Genomic DNA, 26470 nt, shown 5'->3' on the forward strand with positions numbered 1-26470 from the left:
TTCAGAAATGCAGGTGTTAAACTGTTTGTAAAATCAGTAGTTGCAGAAATTGAACACTGGGTGGCACCCAATTACCTAAAACAAAAGATAGAGGCATCGATTGGTTGCAATTTTTTTTGGATTAAACATGCCAAGAGAGTTTCCCAAACAGAAAAATAAATGATTAATTATCTTTTGAAGGTGACAATATTTTTACAGTACAAAGGGGTTATGTTTTAAATGTCATTTTGTCTTAACCTTCAAAAGTCATGTACCTTGCAAGATAAAATTTTGGATAGTTTATGTACACTTAAATTATGATGTATAAATGAAAATTTGATGTCAACTTCTAAAAATTCAGTTTTTGTCCAAAATTAACCTGAAGGGGTGGAAGAAACAATAGAAAGTCTCCAGTTTCTGAATTGAAGAGCTACCCCTGAGAAGTCTAATAAAGACTAAATCGTTATGTGGAGATTAACATATTTTAGCTTTGATTTGTGTTTTAGGAAGTGTTTTGTTATGCATACATGTTTTTGTACCGTACTGGAATTCATTTTATTTTTATTTTTTGATCTGCACCTTTGATGCAGTTGGTGTATGAGACTTCCTCTCCCATCACAGATGGACAGCTGTTACACACGTTACAGTCTTGGAGAGTTGTCTGGGACGCTGAGAAGTGAAGTGACCTGACCTCTGTTAGAGGAGGAATTTGCACCCAAGTCTTCCTGATGTCAAGACTGACATTCTCTCCAGAATACCACTGCCTCTAGCTCAGAGTGTATAGGTCTTTGTTTCTCCAACATGCTTTTTTTTCATCATTGTCGATGATGGGCCATGTTCATATAGTACTTCAAGATTTTCAGAGTGCTTTCCTCAGCGGTTCTGTGAGGCGTAGGTAGTGCAGCTGTTCTCCCCACTGCGTAGAGTTTTCAGTTTTGCCAAGGTCATAAAGCTAGCTAAGTTCTCTTTACTCCACGTCCAGTGTTCTTTCCACACCATGCTGCCTCTCAATTAATAGTCATGAAGTCATGTTAAGGGCTGGACTATATGAGGATACAATAAGCCACATTCTTATCCTATGCAATTCTAAGGAGGAAAATCAGATGTGTAGTTTTTGAGAAATTTACATCTATTTTGGTCCCCTGTGATCTTAAAAATGAGAAATACAATGAAAATGGAGGGAAAGCTTTTTTTTAAACAGACCAAAATACTCCACATCAACTATACTGTTATTTCCTTTGTTAAACACCAAATCTTGGTAATAAGAAATCTGTGAGGTAAAGAGGTATAATAATAAAACCTAATTTTCTTCATTTGTAGCTAGAAAAGGAGACTTAGAGCATAGGCACAATTTAGTTTTTCCTTTAATCACATATACTTAAGTATCACTAGTTAATAGGTGAGTGAACCTGAGGCAGGTAATTGGTTGGGCATGTGGGGGAAGGGACTTTTGGTTTGCTTACTAATACTTGTAGGAAATGGTGCTAAAGGCTCTTTTTGTGATGATCTTTTAACTTGTGTGATAGGACCTTCCCATGGTAGACATACTGCTGTGGAGAATTTTATCCGAATCATGAGATGAGTTGCTGTCAGGTGTAACGTGTATAGATGTAGACAGATATATATCCTCTTGATAGGGAAGTATAAATAGCAGATATGTTCATTAGGTTTAAAATTTAATCGTTGTTTACCTTAGAACTTCCAAAAAGCACCTTTATGTGAATGACATTAATACCTATGAGTTTCATCAGGTATTCTGAAATTCTCTTCATTTTACACATTTATTAATGCATTTTTCTGCCACTTCCTACAAGGAAGGCATAGATTCTGTAAAAGATTAATAGACTCTAAATGAGACCCTGACTTAGGAATTTTCCAGTGGAATTTTCCATGCATAACAAATACGTAAAGCTACTTGCTATGCCCAGGCTAATGTCCATGAATACGGACACTTAGTTTTAATGTTGTCAGTGCACAGTAAGATATCGATATCCTGGTTCTAGGGTTGAATCTGTTTGATCTAGGATTGAAGTGATTTGGGTTTAGGATTTGGTTGATAAGCATCTCATGTTAGAAAACTGGATTCATTATGGGATTTTCATAAGGGGAGCTTTTCTGATTAACTTTTTTTATAAGAAATGGGAGGGAAGGGTTCAGAAGAATTCACTATCACATTGATTCCTGCAACACTGTATACATAGATATTATGGTATGGATAGAGAACATTTAAAAATCGAAGATTTTTGGCAGTATGGTGCTGATGAATTTGAGAAGTGGTCAAATTGTCTTTGTTATTGACGATGCATTTGATTGGAGTGCATCTTTACATGCACTTTTTTTGCACTATTGATCCATCTCCCTTACTTCCCATTAAGAGTGTAGATATACTATATCACTAAAGTGACTGGATGGCCAAATTGGAAAAATTTATATGTAAAAACTGTGCCAACATTTAATTCTTTGACTGTTAAAAATGCTATGAAATCTTACTGACTCTCTCTGAAGAGATCAACTCATTTATGGAACCTGTAAACGCTGCATGTTTAGAAATACTTGTACTTTAGTAATGAATTGCCTTTGGTTCACCTGCCACCAAATCTCTGGCATTGTGGCTATAAATATACTTGCTTTTAAAATAATTATTTGTGATTGGTAGTTTAACTTAATATCACTGTATTGCACAAAAATATTACGTTATATGATGTTGAGTAACATCAATAAATACAAGCTGGAGATGCTGATTTACAGCAACCCTATTAGAGTGGTAATTCCAAGCTTTGAAGGAAACACCTAGGTTTTTTTCTAAGTACACAAATGATGTGCGGTTAATTAGTTCTTTTTTTTATGTACTTGAGAAGTTTTAAATAGCATCTAATTAATTTTGAAAGATGAAATACTTATTTTCTAGGATTTTCTTTTGTGCAAAATGAACTACTCAGAAGGGTTGTTCTATATGATGTAGGCTTTACAGAGAGCCATCCTGATTATTACTATGGTATACCACAAAGGAGGCCACCAAATTCATAGAGTAGTGTATAGCCTTCAGTGTTGATTATTGAGTAACATGTATTGAAGATTAAAGTTTTATATATTTCTTACATTATATGTGATTGCCATGGAGATTGAAAGAAACTTCATTTATGCTAAAAAATATTGTTTTATCTTTAACCTGTTTAGTAAAGGTAAGTTTATGTTTAATTTATACTTGTTGGAGTCCTTTAAATTTTGAATTAATGGATTACCTTAAACTACTTGCTCTATTTTATCTTGCTCAATTTAGTTACTTGAAGAAATAAGTTCAGTATCAAGAGTATGTCAGAAATTAACATAAGAGATTTAGTTCAGCACCTAGTTTGTAATTGAAAAATCAGTTACATGACTTAGAGATTGATTCTCCTAATCCCTAATCAGTCCAAAGCACTTTACACTGAGCTGCCATTATTCCATCTAACTTGTTCATTTTAAACATGCTGTTTTAATGACTACTTTTCCAAGTATGAACATAAAAAGATCCAATTCATGTGCTACCTCATGTAATTTCAGAGTTGGAAGGGACTTTTAGAGATCATTGGTGGACCCCTTCCCCTTTCATTTTGTGGTGGAGGAACTGAGGCTCAGGGAGTTTGTGACTTGCCCAAGGTTGGACGGGTCTGTTAAGCCTTCCCTCAGCTCTCCTTCCACCATGTAAAAGGTCTTTCTTCAGAGCTTTCCTTTGCTTTTCTCTTTATTATATATGAGTTTAATTCTACGATTGACTTCTATAACTATCTCTGTGCTCTTTTCTCACCAGGTGATCTTGACTTGCTTTACTGTGAAGACTGAGATCATTGTTAGTCTTTTTAAATGGTTCTTTATTCTGAACTTCACAGACACCTTCCAAAATGAACATTTGCCCATACCAAGTAGAACTTGACAAGATTTTATGTAAAACTATAATTAACTGTATTAAATATTTTAAAGTATATGTTAATTTCAAACCTGTTCTGCTTGTCTATATTTCCTTCTGAACTTGCTGTTCTGTGCATTTTTAAAATACTTGTGACTGAGACTTGGGCTAGTACTCCTCCATCTTTGCCATTCACTTAAAAACTCAAGGCTCACCACTCTACTTAGCCCAGTTGTTCCTGACTCACTTATCTCCAACCTCTCCCTCTTTGCTAACACCTTCCTCTGTGCTCACAAACACAATCAAGTCTCCCCTGTCCTTTTTAAAAGCCTTTGACCTTGCTATTGTTTAGTTGTTTTTTTTTTTTAATTCAATTTTCATCTCCAGATTTCCTCCCTCCACTTATTGAGAAGGCAGGAAAAATAATCCATTACACACATGTATACTCAAGCAAAACATTCCCCATGATAAAATATGTACATGTATATGCACACACCTCCGTTTGTGCTCTGAATGTGGGTTGCATGTTTCATCAGAGTCCTCTGGTATTATGGTTGGTCATTGTATGATCTTTCAAAGTTGGTGTCTCTATGTACTGCTATTGTATAAGTTGTTCTGGTTGTGTTCACTTTGCTTCCGTTCGTATGAGTTTTTCCAGGTTTCTTGGAAACTGTCCCCTTCATCATTTCTTAACAAAGAGTAATGTTCTGTCCCAGAGGCAGCTGGTGACCCAGTGGATAGACTGCGGGGCTTGGATGGAGTCAAGAAGACCTGAGTTTAAATCTGAGTAACTGTGTGATCTTGACCAAATCACTTGACCTCTGCAAGCGGTTTTCTCACCTGTGAAAAATGGGGATAAGTAATAGCACCTACCTCCTGGGGTTATTGTGAGGATCAGATAATATTTGTAAAAAAAAGCATTTAGCACAGTCTTAGCATATAGTAGGCACTATGTAAATGCTTATTGTCTTTTTCCCTTCACCATCACTTGTATATGTAGAAGCTTGTTCAGCCATTCCCCTTCAGTTTCCAATTCTTTGTAACCATGAAAAGAATTCTCTTTCTGTATGTGTAGATCTTTTCCCTTCTTTTAATCATCTCTTTGGGGTACAGACGGTAGCAATACCATTGGATCAAAAGGAGTTATGCACATTTTAATAGGTTTTGTGGCCTACTTCCAAAATCCTTTCCAGAATGGCTGAATCAATTCATGGTTCTACCAGCAGTGCATTAATGTACCTACTTTCCTACAGCCCTCCAACATTTGTCATTTTCTTTTTTGTCAGTTTTATCAACCTGATGATTATGTGACGGTACCTTGGAGTTGTTTTAATTTTCATTTCCATGTTAAGGATTTAGAGCATTTTTCATATGGCTATTGATGACTTTTTCTTTTGAAAACTGCCTATTCATATCTTTTGACCATTTATTGATTGAGATGAAAATCAGGGAGACCTGAGTTCAAATGTGGCCTCAGACACTAATCTATGTTACCCTAGGCAAATTACTAACTGCCATCTGCCAGTTTCCTCAGCTGTAAAATGGGAGTCATAAAATAGCACCTAACGTCTCCCTCCAGCATTTTGTGAGGATCAATGAGAACTGTAAAGCACTTAACTCAGAACCTGGCACATAGTAGGCGCTTAATAAATTCTGACATTTCCTCCTCAAACTTGCCATGCTAGTGAAATGCCTTGTTACCTCTTTCTTATCAGTAAGAAATTAACCTAGTACTGATGTTCTTTCTCCCTAATCCATTTTGTACATCTGCCCCCTACGCCTCACAACATTCCTGACTATTACCTGTAAAGTAAAGTACGGATTCTTACCTGGGTATTTAAGGCCTTCAACAGTTGAGTTCTTAACTTTCTAGCTCATTCCACTCCATTACACATTTTACATAAATATTCATAATGTACGTATTTATTTACACATTCATGCAGGTCACCCATCCAGCCGATTGATAGGTCATTCCTCTCTGTAGAAATCTCTCTGTTGAAAACTCAGTTTAGGTTCAGTTTCCTCTCAACAACCCCTCTGCACTTCAGCTGAGAGTTACCTTTCTCACGCTTTAGTGGCACATTTTGTCTGGAACTCCTTTTTCACTTGATCACATTTTATCTCTTAGTATACATGTATGCTATATATTCAATTTTTAGGTTCCCTGAGGATAGAAGTGTGTTTCCTTCCCCCACTCTGCCCCCATCATTATATATCTCAGCATTTTGCCCTTCAAGACGTCAGATTTGTTGGGATTGAATTGTTTTGTTCTATAGCTGCCTGTAATAAAGTCTTAATCCCCTTCATGGAGTGTTAGCACCCAAGGACAGGAATGCTTTCATTTTTGTGCCCACTTCCAAGCATAAAGTTTCATGTTGGCTGCAGTATCAAACTAGCTTATGTTGTGTATAAATTTAACTAGTTTCTAATCTGACCTATTGATTAAAATTCAGTTTTTCAATCTTTAAATGAAATAAAGCTTCATATGTTTTAAGAAAAACATCTTTTGATCAAACCTAAATTGTTTCCTTTAGATGATTTCCTTTGCCAGCTTTCTTAAAGTTAGTAATATATACGCTCTAAGATTTTCTGATTCTTGCCTAGTCTCTTGAGTTAAAACATGTCCCAGAGTGTGTTAAGATCTTTTTTCTGATGGAATAACCATTTTTTATTTCATGCCTAGCCTACAAACTTCACAACCTTCCATTAAATTTGACAAAAGTTAATAAACAAATAATGATCTGTGCTTTACTTCCTACAGAAATATGCTGGTATTTTGAAAGTGGAAATTTAAAGTGGTAGTATTCATGTTTAAATACTAAAAGGCCCACCATCAGTCCTGAAAAAAAATAATAATTTGAATGAGGGGGGAAATATTATCTAAGGCAGAAGTTTCTCAGCCTTTTTCATGTCATGGACCCCTTCTTAGAATGTTTTTAAATGCATAAAATGAAGAGCATAAGTTCAAGCCAGTTATGTTGAAGTTAATGATGCCCCTCACCTGGAATTAATTCCTTGAGGGCAGAACTTTCTCTTTGCATCTTGATGGACTTAATATGATACGTTAAGTGGTGGTAATGTAGTAGTAGTACTTATGTAGGCACTGTTAATGAATTGTGCTAAGAATTGGATATGACAGATTTTGCTGCTGTCCCATTCTGGAACTTAATGGAATCTTTCTTTTTCCCCTGGTGTTCTGAAGATACAAAATGAAGGGAAAAAACAGGCCACTACAAATAAACCCCAGACAGTGTGCTGCCAATATAAGCGTTTTACGTTGGGCCTCAAAAAGTGTAAGCGTAACCCTGAACATCTCGTTTATAGCTTTTACCCTGTGACACAATCCGTTTTAGCTGATGTTGTGTGTAATTGTGAGTATTGATTGAAACCAGTAAATAAAGCATTGCTCACGGAAGGTATTGGGGGGGGGGGGGGGGGCTGGAAGAGAACGAAGTATATGATGGGACCTTAGAGATCATGTAAACTTGTTTCCCTTTTTTACAAATGGGGAAACCGAAGCCCAGGGTTACTTCAAGGACTAGATGGGGACAGAGTCGGGAGTAGAACTCATTTTTCCTGACTGCTGGTTAAACATATATTAATCACCTACTCTGTGCCAGGTTTTGTGCTCAAGGTTAGATTTTTAAAAGTATGCTTTTAGATCTTTCTTCCAACAATAGAATCCGAATAAGTTTCCTCCCACCATTAAGGGAAACTAACATATTAATATGTGAGCTCTTGGACAATTGTTTTGTTTTGTCTAAGCTTAAGAGTCTCTTTGGTGTAGAGAAGTGATAAATTCTTAGAAACAGATTAGCACCTGCAATCTGATATACAAAGAATTGCCTAGAAGCACTGAGAGATCAGATTAGAATCAAGGTCATTGCAGCTAGAAGACTTGAACCCAGGTCTTCCTGATTCAGACCACCTCTTTATCCATTATACCTGTTACCGAGTTTACAGTTGTCTTTATTTGTAGTTCAGCGTGCATTTGAATATTGTATGTAGTTAACATGCAGTGGAGAAGAGTTACAAATTTAAATTCAGCAAACATTCAACTTAACTATATGAAATAGGGTTACCAGGTGCTGGGGCAGAAACAAAGGCATGGGGCTTCAATCTAGTTCTAAAAGTGATTGCATACCCTAATAACTATAATGTAGAGTAGAACCTCATAATACGAGAGCTGCAAGAAATTAAGAGTTTGCTCAGTTCATGTATAGTATACACATATACTATGTAGACATTGACAAAAACTTCAGTAGAGAAAACATAACAATTCTTTCTGGACTTTACCTTACTCCTACTTTAGTTAGCAAACTAGTAGAGAAGATAGTTCATATAGAATTACCTGAAGGATTTGGGAACAGGCTAGATTCTATCTTTTTTCCCCAAAATACCAAATGCAGATTCTGTGTATTAAGATTGTAAGCTCCTTGACAGAACTGTCATTTTTCATGTATGTATCCCCAGTGCCTTGCACCGTGCCTGTGGCACATAGTAGCTGCTTAATAAAGGTTGATTGAATAAAATTGCATTGTTGAATGCTGCTTTTTGAATTTTTATTAAGACTCCAGCCCAGCAGTGTAGTCTTTGTTTCCTTTCAGAAAGTGAATAATAAATAACACTGTTCAGTAGTTGTGTAGTTTTGTTTTATTTCTGACATCCAAAGGTCACTACAATCTGGTTATAAATTGTTACAGAAATGAAGTTTTCTAAACATACTGCCAGATGGAGTGGGCAAAAAAATGTTAATTTTTTTATTTCGTAAGTTTAGGGATCTTAACACTTCTGCAAATTTCCTGCTGCTTTGCAATTTACAGAGAACTGCCCAAGTCATCGAAAAGTGAAGGAATCTAACCCAGTCATGGAGCCTATAGTATCAAGTCATCACTTGATTCTTGGGATCTACTTAATTTACGAGGCCTGTTCTCAATCCACTCCATCATACTGCCTGTGCACCTTAAATTTGTTGTTAACTTTTATTAAGTGTGAACTTGTGATGATTAAACTGAATAATAACAGTTTAAAAAGAGAAAGCCAGAGCTCTGGCTTTGGTGTTGTGTTTTTACTAGATGCCTAAGTTGGTTAAAAAGTGTCAGCTGTATGAAAGTAGAAGCCCACAAGATATGTGAATGTGTTAACTTCCGCAGCCAGACTCTGTTCCGTGGCTAATCTTGTTCTCACCATGAGGTAATTTATACGCTATTTTAAATTAGCTTTGCTATGAAGCACTTTAAAAAAAAACCTTTTCCACCTTTTCTTACCCCCACCCACAAGCTTGGAGTCCCGAGTACTTTGCATAAAGAATAAGAATGGTGCCATCCTACTTTGGTAGACGCTTCTTCCATGACAGCAGAGGACTTCAAATCTAATTTAAGTACTTTTTCAAAAGTGGTATGTTGATGTGTTTAATCTTCAGCTGCTAAAGAGTGAGTGCCCTTCTGACTAGTCAGCCATAAGTATAAACACTGAATAAACCCTGGCTTATACTTAACTTGAATGGAAATTAGAGAAAAACAATTTCTTAGGATAAATTAGAAAACAAGAGCTTTGGTAATTGTTTTAATTGAATTCACTCTACACAGGCAAGCGTTTCTTCAATTTTTTTTCACTACTTTGGTTGTGTTTTTTAAAACATGACAAGCTGTGTGAGGAACAGTTGTTGTTTGATAGTTAAGGTTTGGTAGAATTCTGCTTCCTCTTTGTAGGCAATCATATCCTTTCATTGTGAGTAAATAATTATTTTGTTGAATTTTATCATCCACAGAGGTTTTTTCGTTGTATTTTGATAAGCTAAATTTCCAGACTGGCCTAACCCTAGGCCTGGCCCAGAACATTGGGTTATTAATCTTTAGAATTTGATTGAAATGATTTTGTGATTAATTGCATGGTTGAAATAGATTAAAAACTACATGTAAGAAAGGGAGCCTCAGGTGGCTCTGGTTGTGACCAGACATGGTATCCTCTGACTGTAGCCTATCTAGTCAAATATCAGGAGATCTCTCAGTGAGACAAGGAGGATAGGTCCTTACTGACCTGTTGGATTAACCGGACATGTTGAAGTTTGACAGAAGGAGGCTGTAAAAGTTAATTTTGCTTTGTTCTTGACGAACAGGTTTTAGAAAAGCTTGATTGTCATATATACTGATTTCTAGGCAGTAGACATAGTTCAGTCAAGTGGTTTTCTAGGGCTTGGAGACAACACAACTGGAGAACCAAAGGTTTTTTTGTTTTGCTGTCAGGAATGGTGAAGAAACTTTGTCTCCTTTTTGTGAGTATACGATAGTGCCCATCAGAGGCCGTTTATTGAGCTGAAGAAGGTTGATGCCTTTACAAAAATACAATTTAGGTACTTGATCCGTCAGTCTGGACATGATAACCATAGTGCTTTGTGGCACTGGGCATAAGACCATGTGGTCTCCATAACTAATGATAAGTCAACTATTTCTTTTCTTTTTCCCTGTATCAGTAAATTGATGCACCTTTGAAAAGATCAGTTCGATGTGATCCCACATTGTTCTTGACCTTCCTTCAAATGGCAGATTGATTGAATTGGCTCTCTTTCCCCTTCTCCCTTCTCAGCAAGAAGTTTGCCCTTATTGCGTGCAGTTTAAATTTACTCAGGATATGGCATTACATGTCCATGGAGCCATTATCAGAGCTGTTTTAGAACGTATCCTTATTTCTTAAAGGGATCCCTGCACGAAACCCATTTTACTGCAAAGGTAGAACAAAATTGGGGCCAATACATTTGCAGGACTTTTCATTCTTCATACCACCCTCAGGCAGTTAGCATTGCTAAAAACTGGAATGGACCCTTAAAACAACAGTTTCTATGTAAAACCCCGATTATCGGTGTTAGGTGTCTGTAGCGAACTGGACATGACTTAAACCAGGACCCTGGAGTTTAGGTCTGATATTGGAATAAAATATGAGACTTGTCCAATTAACCATGAACCACAACAGCAAACTTACTTAGCCATAGTGAAGAAAGTAGCCTCAAGGATACAGTGCAGAGACAGTGGGCAGATGGCGGTGTGTTACTATCCAGTTCTACAACGAACATTCCAATAAAGTTCTGAATGAATATCAGAAGGAACAACGATCAAAAAGGATCTATAATTACCTATATCCCATCCATGAGTGCACACAAAGACTGTCAGAAACTTGCAGAAACACTGTTTGGAGATGTCAGAGTAAATGGAAGGTACAGTGCAAAGCAGTCCCACAAGAGACAGGCCTGAAATAGTGACCCGACCACACCTGCTCCAGACCAGGAAGGAGACAGAACTAACCAGCACCCAATAAAGGGCAACCAAGTCCTGGCTACAACAGAATACAGGCCTGAAGCAGTGCCCAGTACAGTTTATCCCTGGAGTCCCAGCAGGAGGCAGGCATGTCCTAAGTATCACACAATGCAGGTCAGCCCCAACCTCCTGTCAAGAGACCCGCCCCAAGCAATGCCCAGCTCAAGGCAGTACTAAAGGCAAGAAGAGACAGGGCCAAAGCTGTGCCGAGATAGCCTGAGCCTGAATCATCGCAAGGAATAGGGCTGGACAATCCCTGCAGAAGGTGAGGCTTATATCAGCTACCATACCCAGGACCAACCTGCCCTCATCATCTGTGAGCAAAAGAGTCAGTAGAGGCTGTCCCAAACACAAGCTTCCAATCAAGAAACTGAGGCTAAAGGTAATGCGTACACAGAAGAAAATGCCAAACGATGAAGAAATACTTTGTACTGAGAGACCCTCCAAGGGGTAAACCCAGAAGAAGGGAGTAACTTGACAAACCAAAGTAGAGCCTCAGAGAAAAAGATTTCCTGAACACAAAGACTGCAAGAGTACATGGAAGAAATAAAACAAGATAGAATATCTAAGAAGGAATGAATGGCAAGGAAAAGTCATACCTTTGAATACATAATGATAAACTTGGCCCAAGATTGAACTCTCAGGAAACCAGAATAGGTGAAACAAACATTAAAATTAAAAGACTGGGGGAAACAACCCGAAAAAAAAAAGAAATAACTGAATAAAAACAACTGATCTGGGAAACAGGTTAAAAAGATATAATTAAGAATTATCAGATTACCTGAAAATCATGGTCAAAAACAAACTCATACCTTATTTTATAAAATCATAAATGAAAACTTCTAGCTATTGTATAATCCAGGGCAGAGTGAAAACAGAATCCACTGGTCACCTCCTGAAAGAAATCTCAAAAACTCCTAGTCACAGCCAATATCCAGTTTCCAGATCCAAAAAAATCACAAAAATGTAAACAGCCAAAAAGAATTCCAGCATCAAGGAGCCACAGTCAGCATCACACAAAACTTAGCAATTACCACTTTTTAAAGGGAGGAGAGCTTAAACTCTATCAAGAGGCAAAAGATGAAGACATCAAAGGATAACAGTAAATCCTATAAAGCCACAAAAATAGAGGATTTCCAAGGATTCCTGATGGAAAGAGTAGGACTGAGTAAAACTTTTGAACTGAAAACATAGGGCAAGAGAATCATAGAAAGGTACACATATGTTTGATTTGAACGGACTTTGTGGCAAGCAACTAGGTAGCTCAGTGCATGCAGTGCTGGGCCTGAAGTCAGGAAGAGCTGAGTTCAAATCTAGCCTCAGACACTTCCTACCTGTTTGATCATGGACGAGTGTCACTTAACCTCTGTTCGCCTTAATCCACTAGAGAAGGCACTAATTGAATGGGACCAAAAAGGATTTTACATACTTGTCATCTGAGCAAGGCACTTTACAAAGATTGACCACCTAATAGGGCTTAAAAACCTCACCAAAAATTCAGGAAAGCAGAAAATTAAACATCCTTTACTGAACAAAATGTAAAAATTATGTTCAGTTAAAGAGCCATTGAATAAAGGATTAAAAATTAATCAAAACAGGTAACAGATTTAAGGCCAGTAGCTATTCCCTAATAGATAAAGTGGTCAAAGCATACAAACAGAATAACAGAGTATTCATAACCATATGAAAGAATGCTCCACATTACCAATAATAAGACAAATGCATATTAAAACAATTCTGAGGTTTTGTCCACCCCCTTTCCGCCACCCTACAAAGGTGACAAAAGCTGGCAAAAGTTAACGTTGGAAGAGATGTGGGAATATAGGTACCATGGTGCCTTGTTGGTGAAGTTGTGAATTGGTATAACCATTTTGGAAAGCAATGTGGAATAAAGTGACTGAAATATCCTTGACTTTGATATGCCATTACTGAGCTAATAGAAGTTAAAGAATGCACTGCACCAATAAAAACATTGCAGTTTCTTCGTGAGATTAGTATCTCACACGCTATGCAGAGTCTTCACAGGGAGCTGCAGCACCTGCTTCATGGATTTCCTTCTGAGGAAAAAAAAAAGATAATCACTGCAGGAGAAAATCACATAGCTGAGTGTGAATGGTAGAGGGACAAAGAAGAGGCATTCCCAAAGAGAATGCGTAGCCCATAGTTCTTTAGTGCAGTGAAACTTAACTATTTTTAACAAATTTATGCATTTATACTTACGGCAGTAAATGCAGAATAATAATGTATAATATTTATGATTTACTAAATCATTTGTTTAAGTTTTCTTTAGATACATGTATTATCTGCAGTTTTCCACGACACAATGCAAATCTCCAAAAATTTCCATTTAATTATGGATGATTAGAACCTCAGATGTAAAACCCACAAACATCAAGGGATAACCGTACTATCTCATTTGATCCTCACAGCAACCCTGAGAAGTAGGTGCTATTATTATCCCCATTTTACAAATGGAAAAACTACACAGGAGGCAAACAAAGCTTAAGTTACTTGCCAAGGGTCACATAACTAGTAAGTATCTAAAGCTGGATTTGAAATCAGGTTTTCCTGAGTTCAGGTCCAGTGCTCTACGCACTGCACTACCTAGCTGCCTATTAAAAACAAACAGAAAAACTCCAGTCTATCCTCATTGGGGGTAAACTGTCTTGGAGACTATCCCCAAGAAACCATCAGACAACAGAGCCCTCTATCTTCCTATATTGACATTGATTAGCCATGGACGTGGCTTCTGGAAGGGGGCACAAGGACAGCAACTTTGGCATTCAGGGGAATGAAGATGAAGTGGTTTGTTAGCACAAACAGACTTTTTGCCCTGAGATGGGTAAGAAATCTAGGTGCCATTTGAGAACAAGTTGAGGTCCACATGACTTAGCTGGGCACTCTCACATAAAGAGGAGAAATAGCTGCCTCATCCTTAGATCACAGAGTCCCTCACCTAGCAAAGAATGTGACCTCTATTATTGAGGTACCCAGTTTCCAGCATTTGCCATCCTCATAATAGCTTCAACCTGGCTGTTTAGCAGAGAGTATATGATATCTGATGGATGCTAACATGCCCCACATATGGTGATTATAGTGGTGGGCAGCAAAATTCTTCCATTGCCCAGCCCTTTTGTCTCCAGGCTCTTATCCAGAACTTATCCAGAACCACGGCTACCTCCAAGGATTTAATATAAATGAAGCTTTTGTCCAACCATTCCTCATAGTTCTTTCATGCTAGCTATGTGAACAGTTCGATTACCAGGATCCCAATTTGGCCAAAAGATATGTTAATTTTAATTGTTTTGCTCTTTTATTTTTAACATTTTAAAAAATTTTTCAGTTCCAAATTCTCCCATCATTCCCCTACCCTTTGAGAAGGCAAGCAATATGTCAACTGTACATGTGAAGTAATGTGAATATTTCCATATTATCCATGTTGCAAAAAATAAAAACCAAGAAAAATAAAGTGGGAAAAAGTATGGTTCAATTTGCACTCAGAATTTATCAGTTCTTTCTCTGGAGGTGGAGAGTCCTTTGGATCATCATCTTGATCATCATGGTTGATAACTGTTATAATACTGCTATTCCGGTTCTGCACACTTCACTTTGCTTCAGTGATACGATCAGTTTTAGAGTGACCCGTTTCCTCAATGCCCACACTGAGTATTAGCCTTTATTTCTTATTTTTGCCATTCTAATATCTGTAAGGTGGTAGATCTGATTTATCTTTGATTAAATGCATTGGTATTCACATTTTGTATTTTTTCCCCTATGTTACTGAACACAAAGCTGAAGCCACCTTGGCATTGATAATGGTAGTAGTACTAGTAGTAGTAGTAGCAGCAGCAGCAGCAGCAGCAGCAGTAGCAGTAACAGTAGTAGTACTCTAGATTCCAAAGGTTTCTTGTGGGCCCATACTCTGAAAACTATAGTTCACAATCCCTATCCTTTTATGGCCAGTCAGTAACCATAATTAGCTCAAAGCAAAGGAATTTACAAACTAGCACAGTAAGAATAGTAGGTATAAGCTATATGTACCTCCCATAAATGTTAAGCATGTCCACCACAGATATACCACAAGTAAGAAGAGCAGGCAAAACCTTCAAATACACTGGTAGGAAGACACTCATGTAAGGGAAAGGTGACTGAGACAACTCATGCTTCTAGAGCTTCAGGGCCCCATGTTCTTTTTCTTTTTCTGGTGTCTTCATGATCCTCCCAACTGGGCATGGCATCTCTGAAAAGACTCTCAGGAGTGCTCCTCTCTTCAAGTTGATTCCCAGTTCCTAAGGTTGTTTTGTACCTTGAATCCGCATCAGCTCTCTTCTCTTCTACCATGGGTCACACTCCTTGAAGTTGCTTCCTGCTGGATGAATATCCTCTATTAAACATATAATAATAAATATTAACATTTGTGTAGCCATTTAAGATTTGCAAAGCACTTTGTCTTGTGTGTGTGTATGTATGTGTGTAATATGTGTGTATAGATAGATATACATACGCACATATCTCCATCTCTCTGTTAGGTTGGGGCAGCTAGGTGGTTCAGTGGGTAGACCACCAGTGCAGGAGTCAGGAGGACCTGAGTTCAGATCTCCCCTCAGACACTTGACACTCACTAGCTGTGTGACCTTGGGCAAGTCACTTAATCCCAACTGCCTCATCCTGGGTCATCTCCAGTCTCCTGATGAATATCTGGTCATTGGCTCTGGAGGAGAAGTGAGGCTGGTGACCTTCACAGCCCTCCCTCACAGAAAACAAAGTCAAGTGCAAGTCATGTCATTTCTCTGATGGCACGAAGGATGAGCACACACAGGTCGTGGGTAGCGTGTTTATCATCAGCACTCTGGAAGCATGGATGCTCGTTACATTACTGATCGGAAGTCTTAAGCCTTTCAAAGTTGTTTTTCTTTACGGTTTTGTTATTGCATAAATTATATATGTACATGTTTGTACATGTATGTGTACACTATGCATGTATGTGTGTATTTGGTCCCTATAACTCTACCACAAGACTGAATGTTCCATCAGGATAAAGAGCAAAGGACAGAGAAATCCCCTCTTCTCTGCTACCCTCTGGTAGAAGTGCAGGGGTTACATTCCGTTAATTGCTTCCTGCCTCTGATGTGTCTTGACTTTGCAGGTCTGGCCAGGAGTTTTTAAAGGTCACTAGTGACATAATTAATCTTTCAGTCAGTCAACTACATACTGCCCTTACAATTTAATAGGGGGAGCATCTTTATACCTCATGAAGGGATAACAGGACTGAATATAACTCTGCCCTTAATTTTTTTTCTCCTTTAAGCTATTTTTTTTAAATTCCAAACTTAGAAAACACAAATAAAGGAGCATTTCCACATAAATGGTAGAACAAAAGGAGATTATACATGAAACTGCAAATCTTGCTTATGTAGATGTTATTTTTCTTTTTAAGTATATTATAAATTAACCATATAACTTTCCAAGCTGTTCTGCTCATCTGTAATTCATTCAGATCTTCCTTCTGTTCTCTTATTATTTGAGGGGAACCCCTTTCCAGCCTCCCTCTCTTTCCCTTGTAACAAACACAAAGTCACACAAAACAAATTCTTACATTGGCCCTCTCTGAAAAAGTATGTCTCCTTCTGCACCTTGAGTCCATTATCTCTGTCAGAGGGTGAAGCAAAGATGTCCATTATCACCACTATTATTCAGTATTGTACTAGAAATGCTAGCTGTAACAATAAGACAAGAAAAACAAATTAAAGGAATAAGAATAGACAACCAGGAAACAAAACTGTTACTCTCAGCAAATGAAATGACATACTTAGATAACCCTAGAGAATCAATTAAAAAACTAGTTGAAACTAACAATTTTAGCATAGTTTCAGGATATAAAATAAACCCTGATAATGTTTAATATAAAATTTTGAAATAATCTCTTTGTTCTCTCTGAAGCAAACTCAGAGAGTGCCTCTTCCTATGTCAGCAAAAGCCAGCCAAGGCTGACTCTACATTCCTTAAGGAGACCTTTAACCTAAGACACTATCTTGAATAATGGGATGTTTTCCATATCTTAATATTTGTAGACCTACACTATGTTATGGCATGTTAATGGTAAAGAAAACACAGACATCTTAGATCGTAATTTCTATTGAACTTTGTTTACCCTTTCCTATGTCAGTTATCTGTTTAGGGCAGGAAGCCTACCACTTACTAGTGGTGGGATTTCCGAGACATATGTTTACCCAGCTTGGAATCCCAAGGCCTGACCAACATTACTTTGTTAATTGTCTTGTCTTACTAAATTTATGATTTGTTCAACTAGGAGAGTTCCTTTCTCACGGCAAAATGTATATAAGCCAGAAGATTTCTGCACTGGGGAGCCAGAACATTTCTGGCTCCATAATGCATTATGTTACTGTTTTCTTTAATAGGGAATTGATTAATTAATTAAATCATAAAATGTATGCATTTAGCCATGTTGCCTTTTCTTGGTAAGTTTTCAGGTCAACAACCCACATAAATTATCAGCAATCAAGCAGGAAGAGATAGAAAAAGAAATTCCATTTAAATAGCAGAGCAGACAATATAAGATACTGGGATACTACCTGCAAAGGCATTCCCAGGAATTATATGAACACAATTACATAACACTTGTTACACAAAAAAAGACAAATGAAAACAATTGGAGAAATGTTAATTGTTCATGGTTAGGCTGAGCCAATATAATTAAAATGACAATACTACCTAAATCAGTTTGCTAATTCAGTGCCATACAAATCAAACTACCAAATAATTGTTTTCTAGAAGTAGAAAAAATAATAACATTTGGAAGAACAAAAAGTCAAGATTATCAAGGGGATCAATGAAAAAAAATGTGAAAGAAGGCAGTATAGCACTACCAGATTTCAGACCATATTACAAAGCAGTAATCATCAAAACAATCTGGCACTGGCTAAAAAAGTAGAGTAGTTGATTAGTGGAACAGATTAGGCACACAATACACAGAGGTAAATGGACCACAGTAATATGGTGTTTGAAAAACCCAAAGAGCCAAGTTTTGGGGGCAAGAACTCTGACAAAAACTGCTAGGAAAGCTATAAAGCAGTCTGGCAGAAACTAGGCGTAGGTCAACATCTCACATCATATACCAAGATAAAGTAAAAATGGATACATGATTTAGACATAAAAGGTGACATCGTAAGCCAATTGGGAAAGCATGGGATAAATAAACTGACAGGTCTCTGGATAAGGGAAACTTACGACCAAGCAAGTGAAGGAGAGGATGACAGGAGGTAGAAGGGATTGCTTTGATTACATGAAATTACAAAGGATCTTTACAATCAGAACCAATGAAGCCAAAATTAGAAGAGGAAACAAGGGGAATTTTTGTAGCAATTTTTGAAGAAAGACTTCACTTGTCAGATATATCAGGAACCAAGCCAAATTTATAAAAATAAGAATCGTTCCCCAATGAATAAATGATCAAAAGATATGAACAGGCAGTTTTCAGAAGAAAAAATCAAAGCTCTTAATAATCATATGAAAAAATACTCTAAATCACAAGGTAATGGACAAATTTTTTAAAAAAACACAAAAATGTTCTTAAAAGTTAAATAAAATTGTGAGAGGAAAACCTTCCATGCTAAAAAAAAATTCAATCCAATTCAGACATTTGTACCTATTATATGGGAAGGAATAATGATAGTAGTAGTAATAACAATAATAGCTAGTATTTCTGTATTTAAGTTTTACAAAGGCATTACTTTTATTTTATGCTCACAACAACTCTGGGAGCTAGGGGCTACTGTTATTCCCCTTGAATATATGAAGAAACCGAGGTGGAGGGAGGTTGTTTTTGCTGTTCAGTTGTCCAACTCTCTGTGACCCATCTGAGGTTTTCTTAGCAAAGATACTGGAGGAGTTTACCATTTCCTTCTCATTTTACACATGAGGAAACTGAGGCAAACAGGATTAAGTAACTTGCCTAGGGTTCACACTAGCTAGTAAGTGTCTTAGTCTAGATTTGAACTCAGGAAGATTAGTCTTCCTGTCTCCAGGCCTGGGGCTCTATCCACTTTACCACCTACCTGCCCAGCAGTAATGTCTTGAATACATAGTAAGTACTTACAATACATAGGAGGTGATTAAAATATCATTAACAAGCTTATTAAGGAGGACAGTTGGGAGGGACACCCAGCAACACTTTGTCCTTTGATAGGTTTCTGATACATGTTTAGCAACAAGCTCTCTGGAAAAAAAAGAAAGAAAGGGTTAGATAATTGGCCCAAGAGTCTCACAGCTAATATGTACCTGGGAAAAGAACCCAGGTCCTTTGACTCCAGATCTCGACCTCTTTTCACTACACCATGCTACCTTTCCTATAGTTAAGAAGAAAAGGTAACCATAATGCTAAAATATAGTTAGGGAAGACAAATTCATCAGGTAGGTAGCACAGGAGATTGCATGCCAGGCCTGGAGTCCAGGAGATCTGAGGTCGTTTGACCTCAGATACCACCTGGGTAAACTCTGTGTGCCTCAGTTTCCTCAACTGTAAAATGGGAATAATAGTAGCACCTACTTCATAGAGTTGGTGAGAGAAACTAAATGAGATAATGTTTGTAAAGTGCTTAGCACAGTATACTGTAGACACCGTAGAAATGTCAGCTTTAATGATGTTCATTCAACAAACATTTTTACAAAATTCTTTATTATACTCATCATGTGAGATACTGAGTAACATTTTCATTAAGTATACAAATAATGAAAAAAATTGACTAAATCTTAAAACCTGAAAATTCGAACTAGAAAATACCAATTTTAATAATAATGCACATTTTTACGACCTCTGAAACACTTCTGTGCTTCACAAAGTTATGTCTAACAATTATTTCCAACCAATAAGTGCACAAAAGGTCTTTGGATAAGTCCCAAAAGTGAGTAAGCTACAAGCATTGGCTTTTATGTTTTGGGCTCACCAAACAAGTTGGCTTGTATTTACCATGATGGCTCTCCTGTGGGGCCTCAACAAAGCTCCCCTGAAGCCATTAATTCATTGTAAATGGGCTCTCAATCATATGGCTCTCTGGTGTTTTGTCAATGCCTATTTATTCATATCTAATCGAAGCAGCAGCCTAGACATATATTATGCTGTTTTCCATGGTTAGGCATCAATTGGTGTGACCTTTTTTGTTTTAATATTGCATTTTAAGAATATCTCCTTTCAATGAAAATGGGTGTTTTCTTTTCAACACGTCCCAAACAGAACTTACTATCTTTTCCCCAAAATTCACCTTCCTTCTCAACATCCCTATTTCTGTTTAGGGTATCACCAGCTAGGCAGCCAGTCAGTCAACAAGCATTTATTTAGCACTTACTGTGTGCCAGATATTGTGATAAGTGCTGGGGATACAGAGAAAGGCAAAATAAACAAAGAAGTCCCTGCCTTCAAGGACCATACATTCTAATTGGAGAGAATATAAGACAATATAACTAGGTACATAAATGAAATAGGGTAGCACAGGGAATAGAGCACTAGGCTTGAAATCAGGAAGACTCATCGTCATGAGTTCAAATCTGGCCTCAGACACATACGAGCTAATGTGACCCTGGGCAAATCACTTAACTGTATTTGCTTCAGTGTCCTCATCTGTCAAATGAGCTGGAGATGAAGTGTTATGTCAAACTAAGGAACTGCAAGGAGACTGTTGTAGCTTGTTCATAGAGTTCTAAGAGGAGCAGTTAGATTGTAAGAAGACTGGAAAGGCATGGAAAGACCAAATTATGAAGAGATTTGAATGTCAGAAGTCGATATAACAATGGATAGGGGGCCAGACTTGGAATCAGAAAACCCTGAGTTCAAATTCCATTTCAAACACTTATTAGCTGTATAGCCTCCAGATATATCATTTAACTTCTGTCTACCTCAGTTTCCACATCTGTGAAATGGGGATAATAATAATAGTACCTATGTCCCAGGCTTCTTGGGAGGACAAAGTAAGATAATATTTGTAAGTGCTTTGCAAACTTTAAAGCTCTATATACATATGTGTGTGTGTGTGTGTGTGTATGAATGCTGTAATGTACATTAGGGCACTTTCTTTACAAAGTGTTTTTCTCCAAATAAAGAGGTGTAAGTGCTGTCGTCTCCTAGTTACAGGTTTATTTAATTTGTCCAAGGTTATATATACAATAGCAGAAAATCACAGTGAGATTACAGAATGTTAGAGCCGGAAGGGGCTGTGGAGATAACGTCTTTTGTAGGCTTCCATAAATGACTTGGGACTCAGGTAGCCATCATGTGGCCAGTGGTGTTCCTCAGCAGAAGTGTCTAGACTGCCTGAATCCTCTTACACTCCATCAGTACACTTACTAGCTGTGATTTGTTGTATGTCCTAACATACAAAGTTCTTAAACTTTCCACTGAAGAAAATTACAACTGGCTTGTAAATTTGTAGAGAAATCTTAAAAGACGTCCCCTATCTACTAATAACAATAATAGCTATGCCCGCCCCCCCAGCTGAAAAATAGGGGTAAGGAAAAGAGAAAGAGTTTTTAAAAATGGCTTCCAGAATTTGAGGTTGGGTACCTGGGAGGATGTTGGCATCATCTGCAAAACAAAAGCATTCGAAGCTTATAGTTATAGAGCTAAAAGGAAAGGCAGAGTTTATCGAGTTCAATTCTCCCATTTTACAGGTGAGGAAATAAGCTCCAAGGGAGTTTAAACAACAGCACCACAGATGATCACAGATGTAGCACCAGAGACAGCATCTGAATCAAGGTCCTCTGTCTCCAGAGACACTCTGCTAGCCTTCCCCACTATCACTCTGTCCCTAAGAACTACTCTGGAAAGCTCAGGCAGAAAATGACCAGTTTCGTTTTGGATAAATTGAGTCTGAGATGCATGCTGAACATCAGGTTGAGACTCCCAATAGAAAGGACAAGAGATGGGTGAAATCCGGAGGGACAGATTTAGTGGTTATAGTCATCCACATTGTCGGTATGATTGAAGTTCTGGCCATAAATAAGACCACTGGGGAAGAGAGAAGAGCTGGACAGAGGTAGAGGCCAAAGAGAGGGACTAGAGGAGGAAGAGCCAGTGAAGGAGCTGGAAAAGGAGGCACAAGAGAAGAGGGACAGTGAAGAATCACTGGATAATTCCAAGTCATGTCTCAGTTTACATCATTTAAAGAATACCATTTTGTAACTTATTCTATCTTTCTGCAATTTTTTTATTCTATCTGCATAACCGTGACTAGGAAACAACATCTAAGCAGTTTCTTCTCTTGGCTTTATCCTTTACCTTAGCATTGTCTTTCTGATCAATGGAAGTCATGTCCTTTATAATTCTAGATTCTCACTGGCTTTGTAGATGATGATGGTTTAATTGATATCAGAAAAGTGTTTAACCGGGCTACGTATTCCAGCCGCTGTGGTTACAAAATCATCTATGATCACTTGTTATGAAAACCTACAAGAGAAAAGACTGTCAAGATGAAGAGGTAGTGTTCAAAGACTGCAGAGGTCAAAAAGGATGTCTGGGAAAAGGCCATTGGATTTGGCAATTAAGAGGTCATTGGTAACTCTGGAGATAGCTGTTTCAGTTCAAAGAGGTTGGAAACTAGAGTGCAGAGAGTTAAGGAGAGTGAGAAGGAAGGAGTAGAAGCATTCCCTGAGGGTCTTCTCAAGTTTAGCCACTAAAGATAGCAGAGATAAAGGATGCTGGCCAGCACAAGGAGATGGACCAAGTTAGCATTTTCTTTTTGAGGATGGGGGATGGATGGCCATGCTTGTAGACAGCAGAGAATCACCTAGTAGAATGGGAGAGATTAAAGATGAGCAGCAGTTGCCGTGGGCCAGCAAAATGCCATCCATATCCAGAGAGAGTACTACAGAGCCAGAACACAGAAGGAAGCAGGCTGTTTTCTCTTGTGTTATGTTTGGTTTTATTTTGGTTCTATTCATGTTTTCTCCCACTCATCTTAATTCTTCTGTGCAGCATGACTAATGTGAAAATGTGTTTAATAGGGACATATTGTAGAGCCCATATAAGATTGCATGCTGTCCCAGGGAGGGAGGGGGAGAAAATTTAAAACTTATGGAACTGATTATTGAAAATTGAAAACAAATAAACTTGGAGGAAAAAAAGATAAGTGAGAAAGGAGAGAAGATGATGGAGGGGACAATTTGCTAGACAAGATGGGGGAATGGAATTATTTTTGTATGTAGAGGGGTTTGCCTTGGTAAAGATAAGGGCCACTTCTTCATTTGGGATTGGAATGAAGGTGATGATAATGGTGGAAGGCATCTGAATGATGTGAGATTAAGGGGGGATAGAAAGGAGCTCCTGGAGAATATCCTAAATTTTTTTTGTGAAATATATCTAAGCAAGGCAAAGTTCTTGGCTAATTAGGTCTGGGAAGAGGAAACAATAGGAAGTTTGAGGAGAGCTAAAAGATTTGGAGAACTTCCTGCAATAGGTGGGACAGGGAATTGATTAGGAAAGTTTAAAAGGATTATTTTACCGAAAGAAGGGTCTAGTTGACATTATGTCATGTAAACTAGTCGTCCGTAGGGTTTCGTGACTCATAGCGTGTGAGAGAGAACAAAGGTGGCAGATGGTGAGGACCACAATCCCAAAACTGAGGATTAGCAGGGCAAGACTGACTATGGGATAAGGGAGCAGAAGACAGCATAGAGTTCAGCTAGTCTACCAAGGGGCCAAGAGGAGGGGTGAAGGGTGAGAGCCTGGCAAAAGAACTGAATATTCGAGTAACTGGGAGGAATTGAGAACAAAGAACAAAGTCTGGGGTGAGATGCAGAGGTGGGAAGCCTGTGGCCTCAAGGCCACATGTCAAGGTCGAATGGTCCAATAAAGAAATTTCAAATTTGTGAAGATGGGAGTGGAACATTTGTAGGAGGATGGCAAGATTGAGGGTAAGGTCTCTGTTGTTCGTAAAGGTCATGGGAAATGAGTCAACTGAGGAACTAGGAGTGTTTAAAGAAGCATCAGTATGTATGTTGAGTTCCTCTAGCATGAGGACAAGAATTGGGGAGGATGGAAAGAGTCAGTCACTGAATATATTAAGGAAGAAGGGGCCTAGAGGCGAGTAGGTTTTGTTTGGGTGAGAAATGTGGATTCAGCCTCGAAGGAGGAGAGATTACTGAGTGATGGGGCAGAGGGAGAACCTGGCAGTGGCAGTGAAGAATAAGGGGTAATATAGCTTCCCAATCACAGGGAGTTGGGGGTGCATGAGTAAAAAATGCAACCAGGCCTGGAAAAAGTGCCTGGGAAGTTGTGCTATCAGGAACTCCGTTCTCAGTGAGAGCAAGGAAATGGAAAGAAGGAGAAAGGAAAAGGTTTAAGATGAAAGCAAATTGGTTACCTAAGGAGCAGACATTCCAGGGATGACAGTGGAAGGAGGTAGCTGTAGAGTGGGAAGCTGAGGAGGGAGAGGCTGTATCTAAGAGGATTGAGGAGAAAGGGGTAATCAGTGGGGAACTGTGTTTGCACCACCACAGGTTCAGGTTCACTAGGACAAGGAAGGTAGGAAGGGGGCAGAGGGATTACGTTAATCATTGAGGAATGACGTCAGATAGTCATCATGGATGATGTCCCGGGGGTTAGGCTGTGTTCACAGCTGGAGAAGGGAATAAAGACCCCATCTTTGAGAGGGGATGAGGAAAAGGAAACTGTGTGGAGGTGTAGGCAGCCCAGAGCACAATCAAATCCCTATTTTAGAGGTAAAGAAATTTAGATTTAGAAAGGTTAAGTGCTGAGGTTAAAGGTTAAGCCTAAAGCCAGATCAGAAGCCGGCTGTCTTGATGTTCTTGTCACCAATGGTCCTTTTCACTAATTTAGCGATCTGAATTAGACTCATTTCACCACAATCGCCTGCCTTTATACACGTATGCCCTTTCATTAATTGCTTAAATGGGTTTGATTTATAATCATTGATTCCACCTCAAAGTCTGTCTTTGTTTTAAGAAAAGACTGAATCACAATGTACATTCATTTTAGGGGTCCTGTAAGGAAAGCTTCTGGATTCTCTTAGTGTTGGATGCTGACTAGGCAGGGACCCCTGGCTGGGGAGGTTATGAAGTGGCTGAGCTACCGTGCCTTTTAGAAAACAGTTTACTAGCTGTTTATTAACTTCAATCTGGGCATCATGGCAGCTGGTAGAGTACCTTTGGATTAGATTCATGACTCTTGCCCTAACCTGCCTACTCTAAAAAGTACCTGTATCTTAATCCCACCTTCTACCTTTTTTCACCGCACCCCTAGAGAGTGCATCCTTCATACCTTTCTAGGTGTGCCAGGAACTCACTCACCGGATATTTTTGGAACTCGGAAGGATGTTTCCAAGCTTATAGAAAAGAATCTAGATGATGACATCTGGGCGGATGCCTATAGATTTCTATGTACCTTCTGAATCTTCCACATCTGGAGGTGGGGAGAACAACTTGGAAATTCCCAGCCCAAGGACAAACACGAGGTGCCCCCAGGCTTCCCCTGGAAAAGATCAGAGGAAACGCTTACCTCGAACCGACTGGCAGAGGGAAAAGCCAGTGCATTAGGACCGTAGGGTTTACAGCTGGAAGAGACCCGCAGAGATTCCTGTTCAAGGGCCTCATATTACGCCAGAGGAAACTGGAGGCCCAGAGAGGTGAAATGATTTGCCCAAAGTCACCCAGGTAGGAAATAAAAAGCAGAACAAGAATTGTAGCGATTCCGAAGCGAAGGCCCTTTTCCCCCACCCTGTGGGCCAGCCTGTAAACCAGCTCACCGCAGCTTCCCAGCTCAATAGCTCTGGTTATTTGGCAGCAGGACGGATGGCCGGGCAGAGGTGGCAAAATGTGGCAGGCTGTCTCTCCTCTGCCCCCGCGTCCTGCAGGTAGTAGGGAGCCTCTGGGCTCCCCGCGGCCCCTGGTGCCAGCCACTGGCTGTTCTGCCTTCTTCCCACAGGTCTCTCTGACTTACACAAGGCTAATTCACCGAGCCAGAGAGAGACACCCGAGTAAAATCTAACTGGGGGGAGTTATCCAACCCAACCGCTCATTTTAGGGGTCCAGAGGGGTCCCTCGGGGAGGCAGCAGCAGAGCTGGCATTCAAAGCGGGGTCCTTGGCCGCTTCTCCATCCACCCTGCCCAGCTGGCACACACGCCCGCCCCGGATTGTCCCGTCACCGTTTCACTGATGTAGCCGGCGGCATCTGTGTGCGTATTGTTTCCCCGGGGCACGCCACCTTCCCTCCATCACCCCCGCCCCCTCCGCGGTGTGTGTTTACAATGTGCCTGCCTTGTGTGTTTG

At 38.9% G+C, this 26470-nt stretch overlaps 1 long non-coding RNA gene across 5 annotated transcripts; it reads right to left on the reverse strand.

The window, feature by feature from the left end:
* Nucleotides 1–9272: 9272 nt before the first annotated feature.
* Nucleotides 9273–26381, reverse strand: LOC140507246 (uncharacterized). 5 transcript variants are annotated; one of them, XR_011968258.1, is made up of 7 exons: nt 25947–26364; nt 25492–25672; nt 22463–22630; nt 19292–19411; nt 16772–16892; nt 15217–15559; nt 9273–13232 (listed from the first exon to the last, which is right to left on the reverse strand). It is a non-coding gene; the product is annotated as an uncharacterized lncRNA (long non-coding RNA). The 5 variants fall into 5 exon arrangements; XR_011968257.1 differs by lacking the exon at nt 9273–13232 and having other exon boundaries at nt 14466–15559; nt 25947–26381; XR_011968260.1 differs by lacking the exons at nt 9273–13232; nt 19292–19411 and having other exon boundaries at nt 14466–15559; nt 25947–26381.
* Between the last annotated feature and the right edge of the window lie 89 nt (nt 26382–26470).

Source organism: Notamacropus eugenii, chromosome 5, assembly GCF_028372415.1.
Source record: "Notamacropus eugenii isolate mMacEug1 chromosome 5, mMacEug1.pri_v2, whole genome shotgun sequence".
NCBI classification, from domain to species: Eukaryota; Metazoa; Chordata; class Mammalia; order Diprotodontia; family Macropodidae; genus Notamacropus; species Notamacropus eugenii.